Here is a 17210-nt window from a genome sequence, read left to right on the forward strand (position 1 = left end):
GAATGCGCCCTGCTCTTCGACAGCCACAGCATCCGCACCTAGGATGTGTTTTTTCCCATCTCTTGTCCGGTCACGCCACGGGTGTCGACTTGTATTCTTTTGAGGGCCCTGCCCCCCCCCCCATGTTGAGGTGCCCACGCTGGCTTGGCTCCCTCAATATTTTTGGTTGGAATATTACAAAAACGTGGGTAAACGATGATCATATTGCAAGGGCTATTTTTTTTATCTTTCTGCGTACTGGCGTTTCGTACCGCTCTCTCTTATCAAAAAGTCATGGCTACTCTCACCTCAAGGTACAAATCGCACCAGGTTAGCGGATAAACAATGCAGTCAACTTCACATACCTAGCGCCATAAGACATGCAATGGTTTGTGAAGCTAAAGTGAAAAGCTCTGGAACATGGGGATGACCAAGTCCAAGGGATGTCATCTGCACTCAGCATGATGGAAGACTTCAGCGAGTATTGCTCCGTGTCATCGATAGCAGCCCCCAGATGTTTTACCATTTCACGAAGCTCATGGTTTTCCCGTTCCAGTTTCTGAGTTTCATCTTTCAGAGAAGCTATCTCACGTTTAAATAGCTCCATTTCTTCTCCCACCGCCTCAGCCACGAGATCCATGATTTGCTTCATCTCCCCTCTGAACCCCGAAATGAACCGGTTTGGCTAAGTTACGTTATATTTAGCTATTTCGCAAGAAAAGTGACAATCTACACTTACTCAATGATATGCAAAGAAGGGAAATAATTTACCTGAAGATATGTGTGGTTAGCTCCCTAATATAAACCCTGCCTAGATCAGTGAGTTTCGTTCGGTCCAGATGAGATGCGTCGCATTCGCCGCAACGAAGCACGTCCGCACACATCAAGGTCTGGAACTCGAAATGAACAAATAAAACTCGACTTCTCGTGCGCGCGTGGTACGTCCACGTGCAATCACATATGGGACAAGGGACGATTCCCCGTCCAATTGCCTATCAGGATATCCCGATTTTACATCGCCGTGACCGCCGTTGCCGATATATGGTGGCGGTTTCTCATGTCTGTTGGTTTTGGCCTGGGACACTTTCTAGGCCGCCCATGCACAGCTAATGGACCTCACTTAGGAAACACTTAGGAACACACGTCACGCGCCGCCCATTGACGGCGCCTGCATTCGGCTTCCCGTGGCACGCTGCCTCCTGCGCTCGCGCAATCGTTAAAAAAACTCCTTCCAGCGCCCCGCCGTTTGACCAGCGCACCGATAAAAACGCGAAATGTTACTGACAAACGGAAGTATTCTCTCCGAATAGATCCGTCAGTGACGGCGTCACGTCACACCGTCTTAAATGTGCAGTATATACAATAACGTGACCGCCTTCAGCACTTTCCATCTTGTTTTGAACTTCATCTGTTCAAGTTTCATGACCGAGATGTGTCAAAGACCCGTCCACGAGTCTGTTGAATCTGTCGTTGACCGGAGATAGGACACAGACTACCGACGAGAAATCGGGCAATGACTTCTGTCGGGTAATTGGGCAATAACTTCTTCTGCCAGCCCGGTAGGCAAGCTCTCTGTTTTCGAAGCTCCTGTTTGATGTGATTTCAAATGGATTTGCGTGTGGTCTCGTCAGAAGCATACATGCACTGAACATCGGTGCAAACAGCACCCACAAGTAGCGAGATATGCAGGTGACTCATATTCAGATTTTCTGCAGGGCTTGAGAAAGCATGCGACCGTATAAAGACGAGTATATGTTTTCACTAACAGGAGTGCGAATCTGGCGAAACAAGATTTCATCGCGACATGTCCACAACACGAGGTGTGCACGCCAATTGGTCACCGAAAGCATGACTCACAAGCGCCATGACGTCCACTTTGTCTAAGAAATGCTGACGCATCATTTCAGTGCACTATGCAGACGTTGCACAACCCAGCAAAGCTGAGGAACGTTTAAATGCCCCTAGCTTTGCTGCAATGGTAACCATGCTGATCAGGGTATATGTGCATCGGCTGACAGTCTTTACACGCCTATATCCTGAACTCGGTTCACTCAGCTAGCTCTCTGTATGTTCATATGGCTTTATTATAAGGTTAAATGCACATATATTGTTGAAGTGACTGATTTTTTTATCTGGTCAAGTTGTTCAAGGGTGTCACGTTTTTCTTTATAATGCTTTTTGTAACCTTTCCGTCAGGCTGGTAGTTGTCACCTATTTGGCTCTTGCAACATAGTTCGTTCCTTTTTCCTCGTTTGTTTTTCACAGTCGTTTGCTGTCTGTCTTTCTCAGAAGCATAGCCCATAACTGTGAGCTTACTCGATCTGATCTGGCAAACAGCACGACCATCCTCGCGAAAGAGACTTAGAAAATTGTCATATGACGGAATCCGTCCTGATCATGATCAGCAAACCTCGGATCAAACCCATCAGGAGCATAACAGCGTATTCAGCCCGGGAAACCTTTATTAATTGTGTGGATCACGGTCGGTGTCACCTTCATGGAAGACTCCAACCATCTAATCCGTGTATGAACCGCACAAAATGCTGACTAAAGGCACGATAAAATGCGAGGGCAACCTCGGCGATGTTAGCCCCGTATCTCGCAGCATCGCGTCTACTATGTTGCACATATAGGAACGCCGAAGTGAATGTGATTTAACAATCATCATCATTGACATGCATCAGTCATGACATCGCATTTGCATCCCATCATAGCTTAGCTATCACCTGTTTGACCAAGCGTCGGAATCTAATAAGCAATCTTAGACAAGCTTCTCATGTCGTCTAGTTCCACAAGAAATACCACACACACACCACACACACCACACACACACACACACACACACACACACACACGCACACCACCTCACACGCACACGCACACGCACACGCACACACGACCACACGCACACTCACACGCAACAACGCACACGCACACGCACACGCACACTCACAAGCACACGCACACACACACACACACACACACGCACACTCACCACGCACGCACGCACTCAGCCACACACCACACACACACACACACACACACACACCACACACCACACACACACACACACACACACACGCACGCGCACACGCACACTCACACCTTCGCCCACGCACGTACGCACATACACACATATGTATATATAGTTGTGTGCACGTATGCTGATACAGGTACAAATACATATATATGTATATATATATATGTACATATATATATACATATAATATACACACATATATATATATATATATACACATGTGCACGTATGCTGATACAGGTACAGATACATATATATATATATATTATATAATATATATATATATATATTATATATATATATATATTCGTGTCGCACGTCGTCCAGAGGTGCCCCGTCACGTACGTGCATTGTCAGGCGTTGTGAGAGAGTCGTTGTGTTCGCACCAATGTAGTGCATGGAACGAAGTTTGCAACCTTCGATGTTGCATTTAAACTGACACACGATCTTGGTGCATATGTATATGCATATATATATATATATATATATATATATATATATATATATATATATATATATATACATATGCACCAAGATAGTGTGTCAGTTTAAATGCAACATCGAAGGTTGCAAACTTCGTTCCATGCACTACATTGGTGCGAACACAACGACTCTCTCACAACGCCTGACAATGCACGTACGTGACGGGGCACCTCTGGACGACGTGCGACACGAACACGACATGACATTGACACGAAAGCAACTGACAGACAACACTGACATTTTACGGACGTGCGATGACGGAAGACGCCTTAAAATTTGGGAAAGTATATCCATTAACGATCTCCCTCCAGCCCTAAACAGACAAAAAACGAATATTGCACAACTCTCGAACTATTAGGTGGTGGACGGTGAGCACTATTGATGTGATCGTGGCAATAGTGTTCTCATTGTGTCTTTGTAGTGTTCCCATTGTGAGTGCTTCTTATATGTATCAAAGTGAAAATAGGACTCTGTCTTACTTCAACTGGTCATGCTTGATTTTTGTTCTCCGTACCAAGATATGTTTTCCGATAGTAGTGCCCAATTTTCACCCTCTAAACCTCAAAACTTATTTCTTGTGCCATTTAGTGTTCTCCGACGATGAGATAGGATCTCGAAACGTTAGAATGTAAGGAGTGACGAATATATGATAAATTTTGTGCGAACCATCTTTAATCCAAGCGATGATGCCATGTCAAAAGCCCGGAAACTAGAGCAATGCGTCAGTAAGCTCGTCAATGCTGAGTCAGCGATTATTTTTAATCAAACATGTATAAAAGAAAAGATTCTGCCAAAATATTCCTATATATATATATATATATATATATGCATATATAAACGCACCTGTTTTATACGCAACATGTCCGAAAATGTCTATCTATTCTCGGTGCACGTTATTTTGACACAGTGACTGTAGCAGTTCATGCATCACAAAATGCAGCAAGCAGTAAGTGTAGCTATATGAAGGACACATTCACACATACATCACCCACACCATCGCGCTTCGTTAGCATTTCTTCATTTACGTTGAAAATCGAAATAAAAGGTCTTCAACTTCGCCATTTCTGCCCTTGCAAATGATGCAGCAGTTCTTGATCCCTCTCTGTCGACCTTACCGCTGTAGCTGCAACGCGCCGAGGTAATCCCTCCGAAAGCAGCGACGGAGGTGGCCGCTACCTTTGCACACTTTAGGAAAAATGTGCTGAAGCCGCTGCTCCTACGGGTGTGACATGACGAATATTATTGTTGTTCTCAGGGGTATCACCGGCGTCGGTGCGGTGGACAGGCTACTTTCTGAACCATAACTTTGTCTCCGTTGCAAGACAAATTGGAGGAAGTGTACTTAAACTGCCAAATCTGCCCTGCCATGAGCTGGCTGATGTGCCATTGAATGCAACGCAAAGTGCTCCACATTACAGTCGCCTCACACATGGGTGTAACCACTAACGGGGAAACGGGGAAGCATGTACCTCCTCCCATGGGTGTAACCACTCACGGGGACACGGGGAAGCACGTACCTTCCCCATGGGTGTAACCACTAACGGGGAAATGGGGGAAGCATGTACGTCCCCATGGTGGTAAGTATGGGAGCGGGAAAATGTACCTAATCCCAAGGGTATAGGACTGGAGCGGGAAACATGTACCCTCCATCCCATAGGTGTAACCACTGGGAGCAGAAAACATGCACCTGCTCCCAATTTCCAAAGCAGAATGTTGTTCCCCCAGTTTGGTAATGCACGCTGTCCACCTTTTCTTTATTAAAAATGCAGCATTTGTCAGGTTATTCCCCAGAGTTAAGTTTGACCTGCTCAATCTTGACCCCCCAGAGACGGAGCTACACCCATGGCCCAGCACATGGCTTTCCCCGACGATTCACCATGACATGGCAATCTTTAACGGGCGGCCACGGTCTGCCGGCTGTAGCTGCCGGTTGCGAGCCGCCGCCTGCGCTCAATCAGAGGCGCACCCAGGCCCAGTTCGGGGGGAGGAAATGAGTACCAAAACATTTCAGTGCTATTTTGGTGCAAGCACACCTAACTGTTTTCACACCACAAATTAGCAATCCGATCCCGTGTGGTGCGCTTGCCACGCCCCTGCCCGTCGCCGACCCGGCGTATGACGTCACACCGAAGCCTCTCGGCGCCCGATTGCGCAATGTTGCGCGGAAGGGTGACTTGCATGTTATGATGACAAAACCGCGGCCTGCCGCCCTCTCAGCACACTTCACCGTTCGGTGTAAGTCGGCAGCGGTGGGCGGCGCAGCAACAACAGTGCAACTGTGACGACAGTGAGACCAGCAGTGAGCGACGAGGCGACAGTGAGCGGCGGGACGACAGCGAGCGGCGAGGCAGCAGATCGGCGGGAGCAGCACGACCATGCCAGTGTGCAGCGAGATGCCCTGGAGCGGCGAATACGCCCACGCACGCGGCGGCGGCCCGTTCGGATTCAGCGGCTGGGGTGGCGGTGCCGGTGGGCCCCGCAGCTGCGGTCACGATGGGTTCGGCCCGATGGGACGCGGTGGGTTCGGCTCGATGGGACGCGGTGGGTGCGGCCCGACGGGACGCGGTGGGTGCGGCCCGACGGGACGCGGTGGGTTCGGCCCGATGGGATGCGGTGGGTTCGGCTCGATGGGACGCGGTGGGTTCGGCCCGATGGGACGCGGTGGGTGCGGCCCGATAGGACGCGGTGGGTGTGGCCCGACAGGACGAGGTGGGCACTGTCCAATGGGGTGCAGTAGCTTCGGCGCCATGGGACGTGGTGGATTCGGCCCGATGGGCTGGGGTAGTTTCAGAGAGTGTAGCCGAGGCCAGGGCCCTCGAGAAGGCCATCACGGCGGAAAGAGTGGGGCCCACGGCCGCGGCTGTGGACCTCACCGCAGCTGGGGAGGGCCGACAGGTCCGTGCGGTTCCCGAGGAGGCCATTGTGGTGCCCGAGGTGGAGCCGAAGGGCCTGTAAAGGGTCACGGACCCTGGGGCCGCGGCGCGTGGGGGGCGTGCCGATGGGGAGCCGCTGGAGGGCGTCCGCGCCGCTGGCACTGCCGCCCCGGCGCGTTTGATGCGCCGTTCGAGGATGCGCACCTGGTGGGTATCTTTTTGAACTTCGACCTCCCAATCTACTCGCGAGATGGCGAGACGGGCGAGGACGTGCCCACCGCCCCCGAGCCGGGGACGGGCGAGGAGGCCGGCGACGAGAGCGTCATCAAGATCGACACGCGTCGCTTCTCGCCGGAGGACATTCGGGTCAGCTTCTCGGAGGGCCGGCTGGAGGTGACGGCGGCGCGGAGGGGTAACGACGAGGAGGTGACGCTGCGCAGGTCGGCCCGACTGCGGCCTGGCTCGAAGGTCACGGCCAGGCTGCGGGCCGACGGCTTCCTCTACATCAGGGCCGAAGAGCCGCACGAGGCCGACGTCGATGTCGACGATGCTGAGGAGGAGTAGAGGGGTGGGTCGAGGGCGGGCGGGAGGGGTGACATGGAGCGGATACGTCTTTCAAAGGGAGGGACGGTCCCGGGGTCGTCCGGGATCCGTGCGGACACGCATCGCACGGGCGACCTGGACACATATTTCAGATCAAGAGATGGTGAACGACTCGTAGAAGGTGTGAATGCAATGCGTAGGTGGAGTTAGTGAGCGACCGTAACGTGTAGCGCGAAATGACGGCCCACACATTTGTGTTTCACCCACGCTGCTTTAAAACAATGTACCTCCGGTGAGCTGGCTGAGTCCAGTCAAGGGCCGAGACATTTGATAGCAGTGTTGTCTGATTAACCTAATTATTCTCTTTTATGTGAGATACGAGGTGATAGTAATCACGGGCTGCAGGTCCACCTTATGTCGGAGAATTGATGAAGCACGGTCTCGTACACCGATGACGTCAGTGTATGGAAACCGCCCGCTTGTGTGTTGACATATTGTGTATTCATGTATGTGCTGTCACTGGCATAAATACAGCGACCAGAAGACTACTGTTCTTTAATAACCGGCCGAGGCTGACTGCGATGAAAACAGTGTTCTGTTTGGTAGCATGACTGACAATGCGAACAGACCAGCACACACGAAGGACTCACCAACTATGGCACGGCACAGCTTTAAGCACTTAGCCAAAGAAGGGGGCCACGGGGGAGGTCATGGCACTATGCCATTATGCAAACACTAGGTGTTTAACGGTTTCGCAGGAATCTGATCTGAATTCACGGGAGTTCGAAAACAGTTGTACACCGTGCGCCCCAAAGGAGGGCTGCGACGCCTCGCCTGCGTGGCCCAGAACAGGCGGCGCACCTAGAGCGGGCTATTGACGGCGGTAACGGCAGTGCACAGCTGTGATAAATATGGAGAGACAGGAGTGAGTCCGCCCGATTCCGCTAATTTCTGAGATCGGTGTGGATGCAAAAGATAGAGGTCGGGACGGGAGATGTGATCTATCTAAGCCGGGCGCTCCCATTTAGCGACCGAACTCCCCCATGGAGGAACACGGCATCTCGGCGCGAGATTTGCAATGTGGCCCAATCATGTCTGATGTTTGAGGCAATGAAGACGATTGTTCAGGCAACGCCAGCCGGCGGGCACCGCCTGGATGGCGATATTTGCCGCATGTGCTGACACGCACCACATGCACTGAGTCGAGCAAATCTGCTGTAGTAGCCGAAAGCAGGGACTGTGTTTCCCCTGGCATGCGATGTTCAGGCACAGGCGAGATGCCCGAAGTTTACTTGTGTAATTTAAGTTACTCAAATACCATCGCTGCGTATAACAGTTTTTAGTGCCCGTCAGTCGCTTAAATCATCCTGTTAACGGCAGGGTGCAATAAAACGCATTGCTCATGTGATATTATTCTTGTTTGATTCGGGGAAAATCATAATGCGATTCGTCCTCAGGAGAAATGGACTTTAAAGGAAATGTTACCGCATTTCAAGACATTGAAGCAAGAGTCAGATATGATAAAATAAGCTCACTTGTATCTGGCGGTATACTTCTAAGTGCAAAAGGCTGGTCCAGATAACACGATTTCTCTGTTTAGTAAATATGATCCCCAATACATTATTGTTTGATTACGTCATCATACTGAGCAGAGCATTGATTAAGAGCTGATTGACGGCCGTCATATCTTGAAATCGTGCTCGCGAATGCCAGGTGTGAACGACTCGACAATTAATATACTTTTTGACCTTGGTCACCGCATGGCCAATGAAATAGCAGGATTTGAATGACGTTATAATGACGTCACGGATGCCTCGGTGAGGTTGGAACAGTATCACCGCAAAATTTATCCCCGCAAAATTTGGGCTTCTTCGCGGGTGCGTAGCTCGGAAACTAGAAGGGTTAGGTCTTAAGAAGGGCAGAGCTGTAAACCGCGCAGGATGATCTTCAAGATGGTTATTCCAGTTTCCAGCCCCATACAGATGTGGAGCACTGCCTTTAAAGGGTATCGAAACGCTAGTTTAAGCTCAGGTCCGCCGCCGCACCGAAGTGCCTCCTGTCTGTCACTTTCAATGGGCGACTCCGGCTGCGCCGGGCTGCGCCGGGCGACGGAGGCGGCGGCGGCCAGGGCGCCGCTCCCGGACCCCGGCCCGGGCAGCGGGGCGGCGGCGAGAGAGCGGCGCCGCCGCGAAAGCCGGACCTGTCCGCCGGCCGGACCGACCCGGCCGGCTCCGACCCGGACGGGAAAGCCTCGTCGCGCACGCGCCCGCGCCCGGAGAAAGCCGCGCCCCGGCTGCCGCGGCCGGCCCAGGCTGTGCTGCGCGGCCGCCGCTGCACCCGAGTCGGCTCCGGCCTCCGGCTCGACAGCTGTACGAGCCATGTGTGCGGTTGATCCAGACACGTCTGGTGGTGCCGAACAGTTATAAATCAGCTCAGACTCGGGTGTATGCTTTCCGAAGACCGTTGCTTGAAAAATCGCTTGTTCGATCGGCTACGTCTGGCATGAAATAAAGCGTGATTTGTGAACTCACCATAATGTTATCCAGGGCTCATAAAATGCATTGATGTGTGCATTTTTTTCGGCAGAACAGGACCGGTGCTGCAGGTGGTTGTCGTTACGGCGCTGCGGCAGGAAGCACTGGATTACAGTGTGCCGCGGCTTTAGGATCGAGGGCGGCGGTTGCCTGCAGTTTGCGAAGATCCGTTCTGCACACTTTCCGCACCTCCGGCAGCCGCTCTGCTCAGTGGTTCTGCCTTTCACGAGCCGGCGAGACTCTGACTTCTTCTTTCGACGTGACCTCCTGTGCGTGCTGACTTCGCATGGCAACTCAGAACCCAGCCCCCCCCCCCCTCCCTCAGTTCTTACCCAGCCGACAGGAGGTGCGGCCGGCAGCATCTGTGATCTATCGGAGGTCACCACGCATGTCCCGTGCTGGCCATTGTCACTGCAACTGTGGGCAGGGTATCCGGCCCCGGAAACTGAGACGAGTGTGGCTAACGCGAGCTTCTGTTGAACACGAAAGCCAAATACGGTCGTCAGCTCGTGACGTCTGGCTGCGTTGGACAGAAATACACCAGCCGTCTCAGCCAGCCATCGCAGTCGGGAACGGCCCGCGCTTGTCGGTGGCAAAAGCTCCGTTCATTCATTGTTCACCGGCGCACAAATCCTGTGAAGGCGTTGCTTCTGCCGCCTTTTATAGCCGTGAGAACGACCTGGGCAAAGCCGATGAATACCTCACAGCGCGTTTTTGCACGGCAAGCTCTGGTGCCGTATTAGGAGTGTATTTTTGCAATGAGTCTGGCAGAAAACGTGTCTGACAGGGAAGGTTCCAGATATTCCTGTAGGGGCATGCCAAGTGCGCCTGTTGCCGACTGCCTATCCGACCTTGTTCTGGCGGTGTTTGTGGCGCACGCGGCCCACAACGCACTAGCGCAGTCCACCGATAGCGTTCAGTGAAAGAAGAGAACATATTAGAGGACACGTGACTTTTCGTTATCCCCTCCCGTCACAGCAACAGTTTGCGATGAGTGGCTCTGGCGCAGATTCGTCCCTCACCGATCTGTGTGGCGCGGCGCAGCTTTCCACGCCGGCCGTCCCCCTGCGCGCGCCCCTATAACGCCGGCCGTCCCCTGCGCGCGCCCCTATAACGGTACCCCTCAGCCGACGAGCCCGCGCCGCCTCCCGCTGTGCGCGCCCCTGTGATGCCATCCCACACGGGGCGCCGGGCCGGGCCGGGCCGGACGCATGCACGCTGCAGACGGCGGCCGGCCGGCCGCGCCGCCGCGGTGTCGCCGGGTGCGCCGCGGCACCCCGCACTGCAGCCCGGTGAGTACCGGCCACACCCGCCTGCTCCTGCTGACCGTCGCCCCCTGGCCCGGCGCGTGGCTCAGTCCGGTGGCGCACCGCGCTGTAGGCTGGCCCGGTGTGGAAGACTGCGGTCCACGGCCACATGGTCTTGTGACGTGCCTTGGAAACATGGTCCTGTGACGTGCCGGTGGTGTGGAGGGTTTTTAAATGCCTAAATGTAATGCAGGTTATAGGCCCAGTGCATGTGCAGAGGTCGAGATCTCTTCGCAATGGCCCGGGCAGAGAAGATCCCACCCGGATCTGAACCCGAGAATATGTGTCTGCCGGCTCGCGGACAGTCTGGAAAACCTGTCTTCAGTGGTGCACGGCCGGAAATTCTTCTCATAGGGAATGGGTCAGCTGGGGGGGGGGGGGGGAGGGGTAGGAAGATCTTATCCCCTTGACAGTCGGTGTGAGTCTTCTCATTCAATTTGCCGGCTTATTTCGCAACTGGTTGGACAGTCGGCGGACCTGCCGGTTTCGATATTCTGAGGCCATTTTAAGGACCTCAGAAATATGCGCTCGGAACTGCTGCGTGTGTGGCACAGCACACTGATATTTCAAGGGCGTGTGACCCGTCCTTCCGACATACCGTGCATGCTTCGGCGACGATAATAACGCACGTACGCAGCAGTCGAATGGTTGTCAGATGCCGCCCATTGCCTACCTGGTTACCCATCCAATCCGGACTGTGGGCCCCTATCTCCAGACACGAGCCGCCCTGTCTCACTCGCCCCGGTGCGCGACCACCGGCGCGTCGGCACGCGGCCATGACGGCCAGAGCCCCGAACAGCTCCAGTCCCTGCGGCCACCAGGACGCTGAGCACAGGGGCGACACCGGCGGGTCGGCCGGCGGCGGTCGGAGCCGTCGGCGGCCGGCGCCGGCTCCGGCCGCAGGAGCGCAGGGGTGCCGATCGGGGTCAGTCGGGCGCCGCGCCGGCCCGGAAGGTCGCGTCCTTGGTGCCGGCCGGCAGGGTCGCTGCCCGGCTCCTCTCCCGCCGCCGCCGCTGATTGGCTGCCGCCCGGCCGAGCGGCGCGGCGCGGACGCTGATTGGCTGACGGTGCGGCACCGGTGCCGGATGGCATGCTGCACGGGGGCGGAGCCGGCGGGTGCGGTCGGGGGACAGCCGCAGCTCGGGTTGACCCGTGCAGGGCTGGTCAGTCAGTGCAGCGCCCTCACGACGCTGACTGTGAGTCGCCGAACTCCTGGCCCGGACCACAGAGGCACGTCGATGCACTCAGTCCCAGGTACGCACCGTTCCCAGACTGCTGCAAGGTCAAACGCTGCACCTCTGAGGCAGGTGTAGTAAGTGGGCTCGCTGGCTGCATTTCCCTTACGGCTATGGCATGTCCGATTTCGGGATATCGATGTGCATGATAGAACTTGCACAACAGTGTCGCCCATTTTGCGCGGGACGTTGCCCGCTGCTTCCACGATCCCTGCTTTGGATCGCCGCCTGAAAAGGCATGTGCTCTGGAGACCCGAGTTCCTATAAGAGAGCGTGTGGTGGATTTTTCATCCGTCATCTTTTCGTCTAAGCCGGAAACGACATGGACGAAGTAGATAAAATTCGCAAAATTTTACACCGGGAACACTGTTGTTTTCACGTTTATTTTTCATGTTCTCATGTCGCTTGTCAGCATGGCACTTTGCCGCCCTCCTTGACAAAAGCCTTATGCATGTGAACCTGCCTAAAGCTTATTTACTTAACATCCAGGCAGCGTCCTCCTTCCCCGAAATTACACACACACACGCACACGCACATGCACGCACACGCACACCGCAACGCACACAGCACACGCACACACACCACACGCGCGCGCACACACACACACACACATACACACACACACACAACACACACACCACACACACACACACACACACACACACACACACACCACAGCACACACACACACACACATCACCACGCACGCACGCACGCCACGCACGCACGCACGCACGCACGCACGCACGCACGCACGCACGCACGCACGCACACACGCACCACACACACCACACACACACACACACACACACACACACACACACACACACACACACACACACACACCACACACACACACACACACACACACACACACACCCTACGATTCAGTCAATAATTTACGGCTGCCGGCTTCCACAGAAATCGCTTCTTACTTGGGCTCGGTTAGATTCTGTCGTATGTGTAGCATTCCTCGTCCGCCGGTGGGTCAGATGCCACACATGTACCAGGCTCCCGGTATATCTTCCCGGGCACCCGCCCCTGGTGCCGGAGCCAGCAGGAATCCAGAACCAGCTCGAAATCAAGCTGGATGTCTGGCAAGAATCGTGCTCTAGCCACATGGAGCTGAAAGATTCAGCAAGAGCCAAGACCCAGCCGTAAATATGTGCAAAAGTTCAAAGAGAACCGTCATCCCAACTGGGGTTTATTCGCGCGATCCATCTTGGCAGCTGGGCTGCATTTTCGCCCATAATCTTGACTGTTACTTTTCCTTAAAGTACATACATTGCGATGCTCAAAACATCTACACTGCATTCCATCTATGCATCATGCGCCACCTTTATTAAAGACCAGAGTATTTACATTGCGTATCATGCCCCACTTTGATAAAAAAATTTAAAAACATCAAACATAACATTAACATATGATATCGTTCATTCCAGGTCATACACCTGTGCATTGATAATAACTCAAATAGCGACAAGAGCTGTTTGTTTATGAATTAGTCATGAACGAGAAGCTAGGGCTGGACATTTGCGTGGAACCAATGAGAACCAGAGACCAGGATCTGGCATTTACGGAAGAACCGGAAGGAACCAGAACCTGCTGTGTGTACAAGGACACATTGAAACCTAAAACTGGGAACCGGGGTATGACATTTGTGAAAGAACCAATGGTAACCAGGTTCCGGCATCTGATATTTGTGAAGACCCAATGAGAGCCAGGAACAAAGATCTGGTGTTCGCACAACAATCAATGGTGTTAAGAAACCATGCGCGGGTGTTGACGGAAAAACTGAAAGTCAGGTTCCAGGGCATCACCACGAAAAGGCCAACAGGAACCAGGTACCAACTTCGTGCCCCGGACATATGTGTGTCAGGAGCTCCATGATATGGTCATGAAAACGCCAATGGATATCAGGAACCAGCATTTAGAACCTGGTGCATGTCTGGCGCGGCCTTCATGCAAATCAATAAAAAATCGAGTCATCTACCTGTCCTTGGTTTCACCGACCAACTGCATCTCGCCACTCTGGTATACGACCACCAACCCTCCGCTCCACTGTGAGACGGGCGATTAGAAAGCGAAAAGTGGAACGCCATTAATGCAAATATTGTCTCAATGCCAAGCGTCCATTTCCCAAAAGTGCGTGTTATGGGGGTGCAGTTTTCTATCCGTTCCTGGGGAACGGGAGGGCCCCCAACCTGGGCTCCATCTCCCGAACTTTGAGAAGAAAGTGGACCAAATCCGTAAAGAAACCCGTTTGTTTGCGCATTGTGAGGGTAGGTTTCATCATTTCGTCATGGGGCCGAAAACACACACACACACACACACACACACACACACACACACACACACACACACACACACACACACACACACACACACACACACACACACACACACACACACACACACACACGAGCGCGCGCGCACGCACACGCACACGCACACGCACACGCGCACGCACGCACGCACGCTCAGCGAAACTACGCCCCTGGCGTGTGATGTGATTTGCGTGCATGTTAAATTACATGTAAATTTTGCTTTGAATTGAAGGAGATGTGTCACATTTGAAAATATCCAGCAAGCATTATATATGAGGAAGCAAGCTCACGTACAACTATTGGTATCAGGGGTGTCAATATTCGTAAATTATTGGGGGGGGGGTAAATTATTGGATTACGACGCCCAAACAAGCGCTTCTCCTACCGGAAGACGGCGTTCTGGATCCGCCCATGACGTGACCTTTGTACAAAGCAACGGGTGGCGTAACCCATGCCAGCTGCAGTCATGTCAGATAACACGGTCATTTTTTTCAATGCCGTCTAAATCCTGAACAGGAGCTCAGGACAATCCCGAGAAATACAAAGAAGCGATAAGTCGGTTTGAAACTTAAGAACATAAAGGAAAAAGTGTTCTTGTTGCGGCTTTTTTAGGTTTACAGAGTCCAAGGGCGGATCTAGAGAGGGGGAGGGGGCACGGGGCCATGACTTCTCTTGGGCCCCAAAGGGGTCCACTGGCTCCGAGGGGGCCCTAGCCGGCCGAAACAGCTGGAGTTTTTTTTCAACACAAAACGCAACAAAACTGGGTATCTCTGGAATTTCAGGCGACCAAAAACAACCTTAGACAAAACTGAAGGGCCTATGAGAAGCCCCAAAAATATTAAATGATTGGAAAAGTTTTGAAATGGCAATTCTAAGCCCCATTACACTGTCGAGGGGCCCCATGCTGCTTCCGAGGGACTTATATGCTCCTTGCAGGATCATTTCGATTGTTAAAGAGCATTCCAGGCTGCTCTTCATTTCTTTGCACTTGCTCGGAGGGCTCTGTGCTGTTGTTGGGGCCCTTCCTGTTGGCGTGCCGGGGCACTCTTGTCAATCACAGGCCCTTCCACGGATTCTTTCCATTCGCCAGAGAGGCTCTGTGAGCTGTAGTCGGAGCCCCATATCTTAATCTGCCGGGGCATTCTCGGCTGCTTAAGGGCCCTTTACGTGGGTCTCCGTTAACCTATCTACACACTTGCCATATACTCATGGACCACTTGCCATATGCTCACATGCTTGCTATATGCATATTGGTCTAGAACGTTTGCAGTTCTCTGTCACTTGCTTAGGACCCTACACTCTTGTCGGGGGCCCCATCTGATGACCTGCTTGGACACACTCGGTCGTTCGGGGACCCTCTACACTGGGTCTTGGGCACCTCTTTTCTGAATGGGGGGGAGGGGGGCCTACGCTCTTGTGGGGAGGCCTATCTGATAACCTGCTCGGGCACATTCGATCGATCGGGGGCCCTCTACATTGGGCCTTGGGCACGTGCTATTTGAATGGGGCCCTACGCACTTGTCGGGGGCCCCCTCTGTTCGCCTCCTCGGCCACATTGCACTGCTCAGGGGGCCCTATACATTGGTTCTTGATGTTTGAATTTGGGAATCTTTGCTCCTATCGAGGTCATCTGATAACCTGCTCGGATACACTCCATCTTTCGGGACCGGGTTTTGGGTACTTCTTATTTGAATGGAGGGTCTTACGCGCCTGTCAGGTCCCCTTCTGAAAAGATGCTCGGGCCAATTCCATCGTTCGAGGGGCCATTTGCATAGGGCCTTCGGCACTTCCCGTTTGAATGGAAGGCCTTACGCTCTTGTTGGAAGCCCTATCTGTTAACACGCTCTGGCACACGCGATCATTCGGGGCTCTCTACTTTGGATCTTTGCTGCTTCCTATTTGCATGGAGGGTCCTACGCTCTTGACGGGGACCCTATATTTTAAGCTGCTCGGGCACGGTTGATCGTTGGGAGCCCTACATATTTTGTCGTAAGTATTTCTTAGTTAAATGGATGGCACTATGTTCTTGGCGAGCCCCACCTATTAAGCTGCTCAGACCGGCTTCGGATGCAAAGGGGGTGGGGGGAGCCATGAGGCAAAGGCTCCGAAGGGGCCTATAACCGGCCGAACGGAGGCAGTTTTCTTATAACAAAATTGCACGCCTTTGGACCTACAGAGGATCAACAAGTGCTTGCAAAAGTAAAGAGCTCATGAGCAGACGAAGTTAATTCTTTCCTGATCGCAAATGGAGTTGCTTGGAGAAAATTTTGGGGCTCATTACGTTGCCAGAGACCTGACGCTGCTGCCCGGGCCCTATATGTCCACTTGCCGGGTCAGTCTGATCGCTAAGGAGCTTTCCACGTCGCCTTTGATCTCTTCGCATTTCCCCGTAGTGCCCAACACTGCCGTTGGTACGCCATCCGCTTCGATACCTAGGCGCTCTTGAGTAATCAGGTTCTCCTTCACGGATTTTTCCTATTCGCCCAAAAGGCCCTATGCGTTTTTACGGCGCTCCATATGCCCGGGTACGTTCAGTTGATCAGGGGCTCCTCATATTAGTCTCCGGTTCTTGGAGGGCACTTACTTGGAGGGCCCTGTGCCGTTGCTGGGCCCTTATCATGTAAGCCCCCGAGACACCCGATCTTCAGGGGCCCTTTACTCTGATCGAGGGATCTTTCCCTTCCATCTCATTTGCGGAGGACTCTTCATTCCTGCCGAGGCTCTTTCTGTTAATGTGCTCGCACACTCTTGATCGCACAAAGGTATTCATTCATGGTCTTGGGTAATTTCCCTCTGCTCAGAGGCTCTTGTGCTCCGGGTGGGGCAACATACGCCAGCTGGTCGGGACACTACCGATCGTTTAGGGGTCCAACACGCTGGTCTTGGATT

The sequence above is a fragment of the Pollicipes pollicipes genome, unplaced genomic scaffold (assembly GCF_011947565.3).
Source record: "Pollicipes pollicipes isolate AB1234 unplaced genomic scaffold, Ppol_2.1 Scaffold_4740;HRSCAF=5597_pilon_pilon_pilon, whole genome shotgun sequence".
NCBI classification, from domain to species: domain Eukaryota; kingdom Metazoa; phylum Arthropoda; class Thecostraca; order Pollicipedomorpha; family Pollicipedidae; genus Pollicipes; species Pollicipes pollicipes.